Raw genomic sequence first — 10,832 nt, 5'->3', positions numbered from 1 at the left:
CGTGGTCTCTGCCACCACGCAGGACCTCAAACACAGGAAAGAAACTTGATAAGAATCCAGGGTGTGAAAGTGGACGGTGGAGCTCAGAGCAGACACAGAAATACAGATATGCCGGGCTGCATGGTGCTGCAACAAACACCTGTGTGCCACCACACACATGGACAAGCCCTGAACAGGAGATCCACCTGGGCTTTCTTACCTTTGCCATCCTGGTCCCCTCCTGGGCCCAAAACATCTGAAACAGAGCAACACCACTGTATGCCCCTGTAGTATGTTGTGAAGGCTTACAGGACAAATGGGAGTCTTTTTCATCTACCATCAAAAAGCCATGAGGTTTGCCACGGAAGAGGGGAAACACTGCCCAGGACATGGTTTCGTTACAGACGATTTTGGGGGAGAAGCAAGAAAGTACTGTGTCTTGCAGAACGTGTACGAGAGTGCTCTCCAGGCCGGATGCCATTATTCGCCTCATCTGTACTCGGATTTCCCCCCTGCCTGAGAACTACAACTACCCTGAAGCTCCCCATTCCTAGGTGGGAATGGGGTCTGGTGCCCGGCTTGCGGGAGATCACCCCCCCCACCTCTGCTGGGGGAAGGGAGGCAAGGGGGGGGCAGGCTGTGGGGCTGCTGCAGAGCTACTGCATCCTGCTAACACAGGCCTTTCTGCAAAACTGAAATCTAAATTTGGCAGTTTAGTCAGTTCAAAGAGTCTTTGCTGAAGAACATGATTCCAGCAGCTGATAAGCAGCAAAACTGTGCATATTTGGTCAATGGAAAGTCAGTTCAAGTATTTTTCTTCTTGTTACCACTGAAACGTATTGCAAGAAAAGGGGGAAATGTCTTTCAGTCTTTCCTCTCCCAGACTCTCTGCTTGCAAAGTTTCCGCTGGAAATTATACTTTAAAAAAAAAAAAAATTGTATTTTTGGCATTTTGTAACAAAGAATGGCAGAAAAACCTGTGAGGGAGCAGGCTGGGACAAGCCCTATGCACTCACTAGCGTTGGAAGGCTAACAGAAGACAGCCAGGTGCTCTCTGCGTGTCACTCTGATTTGGATGCCTGAACTTTAACTTCCTCATTGGTACCTCTGACTGCTTTGTTTAAGAGCTTGACATTTTGTGCATTTCTATTTCTGTCACAGCAGCAGCAGTCTGTGGGAGTCAACGCTTCTGTTGTTAGAATAGAAATGAATGCCTACCGCTTGGCCAGTCCCAGACACTCAGGCTGCCATTTACCCTTTGGTGTCTGACTCCTGATAATTGTTTCCCTCTTGTGTTAAAAGCTGTGGGATGGAAATCCTTAAAAATCATTATTCTGAGTGCATTCCTTATTGAATTCTTACTTTTTATTTGTGTTGATAGGCTGTTTGCTGGCAGATTCATAAGACACTTGTCATGGTAAATAAACAATGCAATTGGCAAGCACAAGTGGTCAAGCTTGCTTCTACTCTTCCCCATGGGTTTTGCCTTTCTGTTCTATGAACTATGCAACCACTTTGGCTTTTTGATCTTTCTGGGGAAGTTACCAGTAGGTTTAAGAGTGGGATGGGATGCTGCAATCCCAGTGAAGGGAGGCGAGATGAGCAGAGGCAGAACAGAACCGGTCTGTAAAACACCACTGCGTCTGATGCTGTCGTGTTCATTTCTGATCTCCAGGCCCTAGCTTTTTTGATATCTGAATATGTGCCATCTCCTGGATGATTCTTAGCTGTAACAAAGTTTTGTTTGATAGTCCCCAAATAACATTGTTTCACATTTATTTCACGTAACTCTGTTTCCCCCCCTTTTTGTTTTTGAGACTGCATTCCCAGCTTACCTGATCTTTACAGATGACTGGCTTTGACAGCATTTATTTTTCTTTTCTCTCCTCAGACAGGTCAGCAATTTCAAGGGAAGCCAGATATTATGAAAGAGTTGATCATACATGGATGTACAGTGGAAGAGAAAAAGGAGAATGCACTTCAAACCGCTGCTTTCATCCAGCTGCCATGCAGCCTGTTTAAAAAAATGAAAAACTTCTCTGAGTAACTGCAGCTCAAAGAGAGTTCACATTGGGTTTTCTTGTCCAGGCTTATTGCTGTGGTATAAGATAACAAGCTCAAGATCTGTTTAATCTACAGATGCTCTGTTTCAGATCTCTGGCACAGGCAGAGGCTTCCCTACTCCCTGAGGTTGTGCATGGTCCCCTCTGGCATCTGTGGGACCTGCTGCTGCCTCAAGAAATGGGTCAGTGAAGCAGTGTGGGATGTTCTTGACTTAGCTGTGATGGCTTTGCAGACTGGAGTTAGATATAGTAAACCTGTCACGAAATGTTACAAGTATGATCTGAAAATGTATGGAAGGACTGGGGAGAGAGTGAGAAAAGAGGTGCCATTTCTTCATTAGATCATTGTTTAATTTTTACAGGGGCATGCACCTGTCAACTAACACATTAAATCAAACTGGTAGAACTTTTTCAAGTGTTTCTAATTTCTCTGTATTATACCAGTAGACAGTGTATATTTAGAGAACTACATAGTCATGTGGCATGAGACAAAATTTTTTAGGAGTGTCACATTTAAACTCTCAGTCAGGACCTTTACAGCATCACAGCTTTTGTTACATAGAACCATAGAATGATTTGGGTCGGAAGGGACCTTTAAAGATCACCTAGTCCAACCCCCCTGCCATGGGCAGGGACATCTTCCACTAGATCAGGTTGCCCGAAGACCCATCCAACCTGGCCTTGAACACTTCCAATGATGGGGCATCTACAACTTCTCTGGGGAACCTGTTTCCAGTATCTCACCACCCTCACAGTAAAGAATTTCTTCCTGATATCTAATCTAAATCTACTCTCTTTCCATTTAAAACCGTTAGACCTGGTCCTGTCACAACACTTAAAGAACAGTGCAATCACCAGGCACAGTCAAGGTGGGTTCACAAAAGGAAAGTCCTGTTTAACTAATTTGATATCCTTCTTTGATAAGGTCACCTGCCTAGTGGATGAAGCAATGCTGGTGGATACAGTTTTTGTGGATTTTAATAAGGCTTTTGATACTGTCCCTCACAGCATCCTTCTGGACAAGTTATCCAACTGTGAGATGAACAGGTAGATGGTGCACTGGCTGAAGAACTGGATGAATGGCAGGGATCAAAGGGTTGCAGTGAATGGGGCTGCATCTGGTTGGTGACTGGTCGCCAACGGTGTTTCTCATGGCTCAATCTGAGGGCCAGTTCTGTTCAATATTTTTATCAATGATCTGGATTTATAAAAATGCCCTGGCAACCAAGATGGCAAACCGCATCCTGAGGTGCATCACACAGAGGATGGCAAAACCCCACATCTCTGACCCTAGCAAGGCTCCAAGATCAAGCCCTCAGTCTGAAGCAGGAAGTGTTCCGAAATCAAATGGCTGCAAACCTTTTTGAGGTGACCTCTTCGTTTCCTTGTGGATTTTTCTTCACCCTTGTACTCATTTTTAGAAATGCCTGAGCTGTTTCCCTCGGAAAAAAATGCTAAAGCAAAAGTGCCAGAAAACAACGGTACTCCATCAGAGTGAAGGTCCATCTGGCCCAATACCCTGTCTCCAAAGTGTCCAACCATAAATGCCTAAAGGAGAGCATATGAGCAGTGCAGGTCTGCTTCTGACAGGGTCCTGGGGTGCTCATAGGCCTCAATGGCTGGGACCGGCCTCCCCTGGGCCCCCACCTCCACTGTCTCCTTCCTGCCAAGGGCTCAGGGGACGTGGTGTCTCAGCTCAACCTGGGGCCTTCAGTCCCTGCCAGAGTGATGTTGTAGGTGTGCCTGTCTCTGACCCTCTCTCCTGGATGGGCCTGGAACCTGCACTGCAGAGAGAGCTACTCTCCTCGATGGACCCCTTAGGCCTAGGTCATAGCTTGTCGTGCATAACTATATGCATAACATAGCATAACAATTCTATTCTATTCTATTCTATTCTATTCTATTCTATTCTATTCTATTCTATTCTATTCTATTCTATTCTATTCTGTTCTGTTCTGTTCTGTTCTGTTCTATTCCCTGTGCTCACCGTGAGTTGAATAACAATGAGACTGTTATTTGCCTGAAATGCCAGGGGGTTTTCAGCTCCAAAAACACTTTCAAGGACACAAATCAGAAAGGTTACAAGTGGAAACTGGATTTTATTGTTATATTATATTTTATTTTACGTCATTTTATGTTATTTTATGTTATTTTTCTGAATCTGTTTCAGAGCCAATGCTCACAAGCACTGATACAACGCGCGCGTGTAGCCAGGAGCAGGCTGATGCATTCTTCAGTTTAGCTTGACAAAACATTCCTTGCAGCCTGGTGAAAGCAAGCCACAGCGCTACAGAAAGTAGCAGTGGGAATACAGGCCAAGCAGGCCCTGCTTCCTGAAGAGTGAGAACTTGAAGAATGAGGATCAGGACCAGCCATACGCAAAAGAAGAGGAAGTGTGTGGTACCGTGGGGTATTTTTCAAAGTACGACACGTATCGATGACAAGCATCCTTTTTGCCTTCCAAAACTTGCTGCGCTGCGCTTCTGGGCCAGTGAGGTATGAAAAGCACCCTCGTGCCAGCCCTGCACTTGTACCGCATGCGGGGAGAGGTGAAAAGTGGCAGCTCCTGATGGTGCAGCAAGCCTGGAGCCCTTCCAAGCACAGGCTGTTTTGCACAATCAAGAACCCCTGGGGAAACAGCCAAGGGAAGACAAGAGCTCACTCCTGCTACAAATTTGCTACGGGCAAGACAGCCTGGGAGGCAAAGCACAAGTGGTGCCTTGGAGGTGCGAGGGCTGCAGCAGGCAAGAACCCTGCTAAAATGGCCCAGAGGAGCCCTGACAAGGGGCTGTGCTCAATGCTACAGAGGACAAGAAGAATCCCCCAGGGCCACTTTGGGGGCCTGCCCTGAGAGCGTAGAAAGCTTCCTCCCCCTAGATGTGGGGCACAAGGGCCACGTTCGTGGAGCAGGAACAGCAGGCTCCTAGCCAAAATGGCTCAAAGGAGCCCTGGCAAGAGGCTGTGCTCAATGTTGCAGAGGAAGGCAAAAACCCCCGGGGGACACTTGCTAGCCCACCGTGGGGAAAAAAAGCCTTCCTCCCCCCCGTTGAGGCCATCTTTGTGGTGCATGAGCAGCAGTAACCTACCCAAAGTGGAGCAGAGGAGCCCTAACAAATGATCATGCTCAGTGATGCAGAGAAAGGCAAAAATAACCTCAGGATCAATGCCCCAGGGAAAAATTCCTTCCTGGCCCCAGAGCTGGCAATCAGCTATTGCCTGGGCATGTGAGCAAGACCTGCCTCCTCATCCTACAGGCTGTTCGTGCCTCCCAGGAGATGCCCAAGCCCTACTCTCCCTCAACCTGGAGCCATCTCAGGGGTTTCTGAGAGTGGCCACATGCCCCTGGCCTGATTGATTTGGGGGACAAGAATCCTCCCCGTGCCTGGCAGGACACCAGCGGGTGCTCCAAAGCACCGGGACCCCTGGAAACATCTGTGCATCCTATTTCTTACATCTGCTGCCACTGACTCCACAGAAGATGAGGATGGCAAGCTCTGCAGTGCTCCTGCAGAAGGCATTCCCTTGGTCTTGCCCATTGCAAGAACCAGCTGTTGCTGGTTCTTCTCATCTCCAGCAGCCTCATCCAGCCTCTGGTCTTCCTCCTTCAAGCCTCCCCAGGTAATTCCACCAGCTCCTCAAAGACTTCCTCTCACGTGTCTTTGGGCTGCCCCTGGGCCAGCTATGGCAGAAGGACACGGGAGGATGCCCCCTTTATTCTGCCCCGGGGCATTGTGACTGCTGCATTGCTGGGTGGTGGCACTGTGCCATGGGGGTGACCGGGCCCCCTATGTGCAGTCCCACCTGCCACCCCTATCCTTCAGAGGAAGGCCTTTGGGGGGCTGCCCCCAAGGCAGTCCCTGCGCCAGGGGGCCCAGGGGTCTGTCCCTGCCCTTGGCGGCCATACACTGGGCGCAGCTGCTGGGCGTTCCTGGTGCATCCTCTGCCACTCAGCTCCCAAGGACAAACCTCATGCTGTTGCTCTTCTCTCAGGCCATGGCAGAAACCAAGCCTGCAGCTCAGAGATCACCCCTACTAGCCATACTCTCTCTGCACCAGAGCTAGCATCCAGGAGGTCATGCAGTGAGGAGGAACAGGGGCTTGATCTGTCTGGACACAAACCCTTTTCCAGGGGTGCAAGCGGTGTGATTTCAGCAGCCCCAGCCTGGAGGAAAGCCGAAGTGTAACCAGAGCTGTAGGCTGGGACGGGTGGTGGCAGGAGACTGCCATGGAAATAACACAGGCTTTGAAAAACAAGGGAGTGGAGGTCACACTGGTGTGGTAGAAAGGTTGGTCATTTTCAGACCTAGCACATTTGGATCTGTGCCCAAATCACAGCCAGAAAAACAGACACTTTTACAAACCAAAAATAGCCCATTGCTGCTATTGCCCTCACATCCCTTTTTCCCACTGAACCTGAGCTGCGCAGTTGGGCTGTTTATACAGGATACAAAATGCGCTTCAGCCACAGGGTAAAACTTTCAGAGCTCATCGGTGACTTTAATCTTTCTGAGAGTTATTCGCCTTCCTCCATTTGTGGAAAGATATTCAGATCTTATCTAAAAGCCTGGCAAATCTCTTTTCCCTTTAGGATTTGGTATTTTGAGTCTTGAAAGAGGAAGGAAGGTGCCAAAATCGGTATATACATTCAGACTATGTAAATAAGGGCATTTCTACCACAAACATTCATTTGGTTGTGGTGATGACAGAGGTGAAAGAAAGGGGTTTGGTTCCCTCTGTGTGAACTTTGCAGTGGCGTAGAGAACATGCATGATTTTGTCACCATTCCTTAGCAAGGTACCAAGGGACGCTGTTCATACTGATGTCTCCCTCTTGGTAAGAAGTACTGAATTGGTTTGTGTTCTTGACCATCTTTTACCTTGCACTTCAGTAGCTCTTTTCCTTATTTGGCCTTCATCCCTGCTACCTTTCTAGAAAGTGATGGCAGCCCTCTCAGCCTTTGTCTTACTCTTTCTAGTAGCTCCTTCTTCCATAGGCCCTCCATGCTCCTAATCAACTGCTTAGTCTTTGTCTGCCTCCACCCCCGTCCTGGTTTGAGGTGAAACAGAACCAACTTTCTGTTCAGTAATTTTACTTCTTAGCTAGGCCTCTTCTAACTCTCTGAAATAAACAGCATATTGTGCAGAGAACTGTTCGTTCTCAGAGTGATAAGTCCCATGTTTAAAGCCAAGGAATGGTATGCAGAGAGGCTCTTGATTATACTTATTGCTGTAACAACCAAGGTCAGCTAATTTCGTTATTTGCCCCGCTGGAGGGTCGGTAATGCAAAGGTATAGAGTGGTCCCACCTGTGGGGAGGAGTGGACAGGACAGGGGACCCAAAAGTGACCAACAGGGGTATTCCATCCCATCTGCCCCATGCTCAGTATAAAAGCTGAGGGATCAAGGGGTGAGTCTCTTTTCTTCAGTGGCCGACATCTGAGGAGGACTCTGTCTATTCATCTGCCTTTGATACCGATCTGTGTGTTCCTGACTCCAGATTTGGAATCCAGTTCCCATCCATTGCTGAGTCCAGTGTGGGACTTCCCCAGTGCCTGCTGGTGATGTCATCCTGGGAGCTTGATACAGTTTTGTATATATTGTATCTATTTCATTATTTTATTTTTATTTTATTATTAATATTTCATTAAAGTAGTTTAGTTCCTTCTAAACTCGTAAATCTCTTTATCTCTCTTCCTCCTCTCCTTGGAGCAAGAGGTGGGGGAGAGCATCTGTCATCTTGTTCATTGGCCAGTTTGGCCGAAACCATGACAACCCCAGACAGAATTTCTCTTTCTTGGACCTGAGGGATGAAAAACGTTCATAGTGCTAAAGGTGAGTTCTCACCAGGGCATGGCACATTGCTTGCCTTTCCTACGGAAATATTTTGCCTGACACACGAGAAAGCATTTGCCTGTATCACATTGGTGACTCATAGTCACGCTGTGACCTGCTCATGCCTCCAGGAACATTGTTTCCAGACTGGAGCAGAAACCCATGGCACTCCACCTGATGTTGTGTTACCTGTTTCTACAGTGCAATTTGTCACATGTGGCTTCTTGATGTAGGGGCTACCCCTTCGGTCAGAGTTTCAGCTGGTATGGAGTATGGGGGCCGTAGAAATAGACAATGAGATATACCTTTTTCTTGTTCATGGATGCCACGAAATCCAGAATATGATCTAGACAAGGAAACCTACATTTCTTGAGCAATGGACTTCTGCAATCTAAATTCAAAAGACCTGACCATGAACTTCACCCTTTCATACATTTGATTGAATCAACACCTGAATGGTGGAGCCTGAGATATATGTTAAGGAAGCTTTCATCCACCAGTAGCCTGCTGGAGTCCACCTCCATGCAGTCACGACCAGCAGATCCATCCCTCCACCAGCTGTCTGGGCAACTGACACACTGTGTGGGTGGGCTTTGAGCATGAAGATGGTGGTGTCAGTCTAGTCACTTTAGAAATGGGTATCTCCTCCTTAGAAAGGAAATAACCACAGCTGGCAGTAACTGAGCTTCCATTTTGGAAATTTCCTTGAGAGAGTGACAGACAGTGAAAAAGCTCCAAGAGACGAAACACTGGTGGGTCAATGTGATGCAGTTAGTGGCACCGCTGTGTGCGGGGATAACCTTTACTCTTCAGCAGTGTGAAGACAGGTCGCTGAGTTTTTAAATTAGTTCTGCGGGTCTTTAGTGAAGAGGAAGGTTGTTGCTGATCATGCTGATGTGGATAAGGAGTTGGCTGGCCAGGTGGCCATCTGACACTGAAAGGTAACTGCTTCACCTTAAGAGTCCCAATGAGACTGGAAGATAGTCGCAAAGGATTGAGGATTTTACTTTCTATATGCCCACCTGAAACCACCCGAGAATGTCAGTGTGATGAAATTACTGATGATGTTATTCAGATACAAAGGAACTTCACTGTTTGTTTTTTGTAATTTGATTAAAAAGACTATGAAAAACACTCTTCTAGCACACACTTGGTAATTAGTTTGCAAAACTGGTGCAATTAGTGCAGAAATCTGCCAGTGTATGTCTCTTCAGTTACAGAATCTCAACATTTTGATGCCAGCTCAGTGTGAAGAGACAACAGTCCTTGCACGTGCCCAAACATGGATCTGGTGGATCAGCAGGCAGAGCGAGGCTAGAGATGATTTCTCTTGCCAGGGGTGCCGCCTGTCCAGAGGGCTTTTAGGAAGAAAACAGTGTTTAAGGAGCAAGGATTTCAAACGACATGGAGTTTGTAAGCTAAAACATATGTTTTGAGTTATGCTTTGGGTTACGAACGGGTAGCCAGTGCTTTTTCAGACCATGCTTCCCTCTTTGCAAAGGGCTCCACAAGGCAAATGCATGCCAAAGTAGCACATCCTGAAATAAGTCGCTACAGCTGTACTAACTGCATTCACGTACTGTGGGGGGGAACACAGTACAGGAATGCAATCCTGTAAATTGGGCACTACAATTTCAAAGGCTGGGAAGGTCCTTGAGTCACCTGTCCTTGTCCAGAGGAGGGCAACAAAGCTGATGAAGGGGCTGGAAGGCATGTCCTCTGAGGAGTGGCTGAAGACACTGGGTTTCTCTAGTTTGGAGAGAAGGAGGCTGAGGGGTAACCTCACTGCTCTCTCCAGCTTCCTGGGGAGAGGGAGGTGCTGATCTCTTCTCCCTTGCATCCAGTACTAGGACACATGGGAATGGCTCAGGGTCTACTGATCTCCATTTGGACATTGAGCCATTGACTGCAACTCTTTGGATGCCACCATCCACCCACTTCCTTATCCATCAAATAGTCCATCCATTGAATCCATATCTCTCTAATTTAGAGTCAAGGATATTGTGTGGGACCATGTCAAAGGCCTTATAGAAGTCAAGGTAGATGGCACCAGTTGCTCTTCCCTTGTCCACTGATGCAGTCACTCCATCGCAGAAGGCTACCAGATTAGACAGGCAAACCATCAGATTAGTCAGGCAGCTGTGATGTAGTCATATACTTACTAAAATACAGTCAGTATACTGTACTACAGCTGACTAACTGTCCTAATTGCAGAAAAGTTAGAATAAATATTATGCAGAACATGCAGAAGTTGAAGGCCTAACATTCAGGTGGCCAATGTCTGTGTTACGGTCTTTGACTGTTCATCCTGAGTTACAAGACAGCAAAGTTCCGTTAGGTGGAGAATCCAGAGTACATTAATGGAAATAAAGACTTCAATGCAAGAGTTTACCTTATGGAGAAGCACATTGATGCAACATTTTTGTCTTCAAAACAGAGTATTCCATGAAAAAAAAATTCAACACTGCTCCTAATATTAATATTCTGAGTATGGTGGCTGGTTAGCTGAAAGTGAGAATTGCAGTAATCTGCGGGATAAGCATATTAAGTGTTTTACTCTTAAAATTAACTGCTTTTATTGCTATATCTGTCTATTGTTATCTCTTTTTAGTGGAAGTGTCAGTTCTGTCTGATGAGCTGCAGATAAAACTGCTAATGCTCTCCAATAGTCCAATAGTTTTAAAGCACAGCAATAAATGTGTAACTAACTGAGGCGTGCTGAACTAGCATGCTTGGGTGACTTGGAAGATTGTCAATACAAGTAACTTAAGTTCAGGAAAACCCATGGACTTGCCCTCTCCACTCCTAAATCATTTTGGCTATTTTATTATTTTATTTTATTTTATTTTATTTTATTTTATTTTATTTTATTTTATTTTATTTTATTTTATTTTATTTTATTTTAGGTAGGTGATGATCCAGTGAAGTGATTCCACCAGTTGTTTCTTCTCAGGAACAC

The sequence above is a fragment of the Chroicocephalus ridibundus genome, chromosome 2 (genome assembly GCF_963924245.1).
Source record: "Chroicocephalus ridibundus chromosome 2, bChrRid1.1, whole genome shotgun sequence".
Lineage (NCBI taxonomy): Eukaryota > Metazoa > Chordata > Aves > Charadriiformes > Laridae > Chroicocephalus > Chroicocephalus ridibundus.
The sequence above is the reverse complement of the archived record's forward strand: the minus strand, read 5'-3'. Positions refer to the sequence as shown.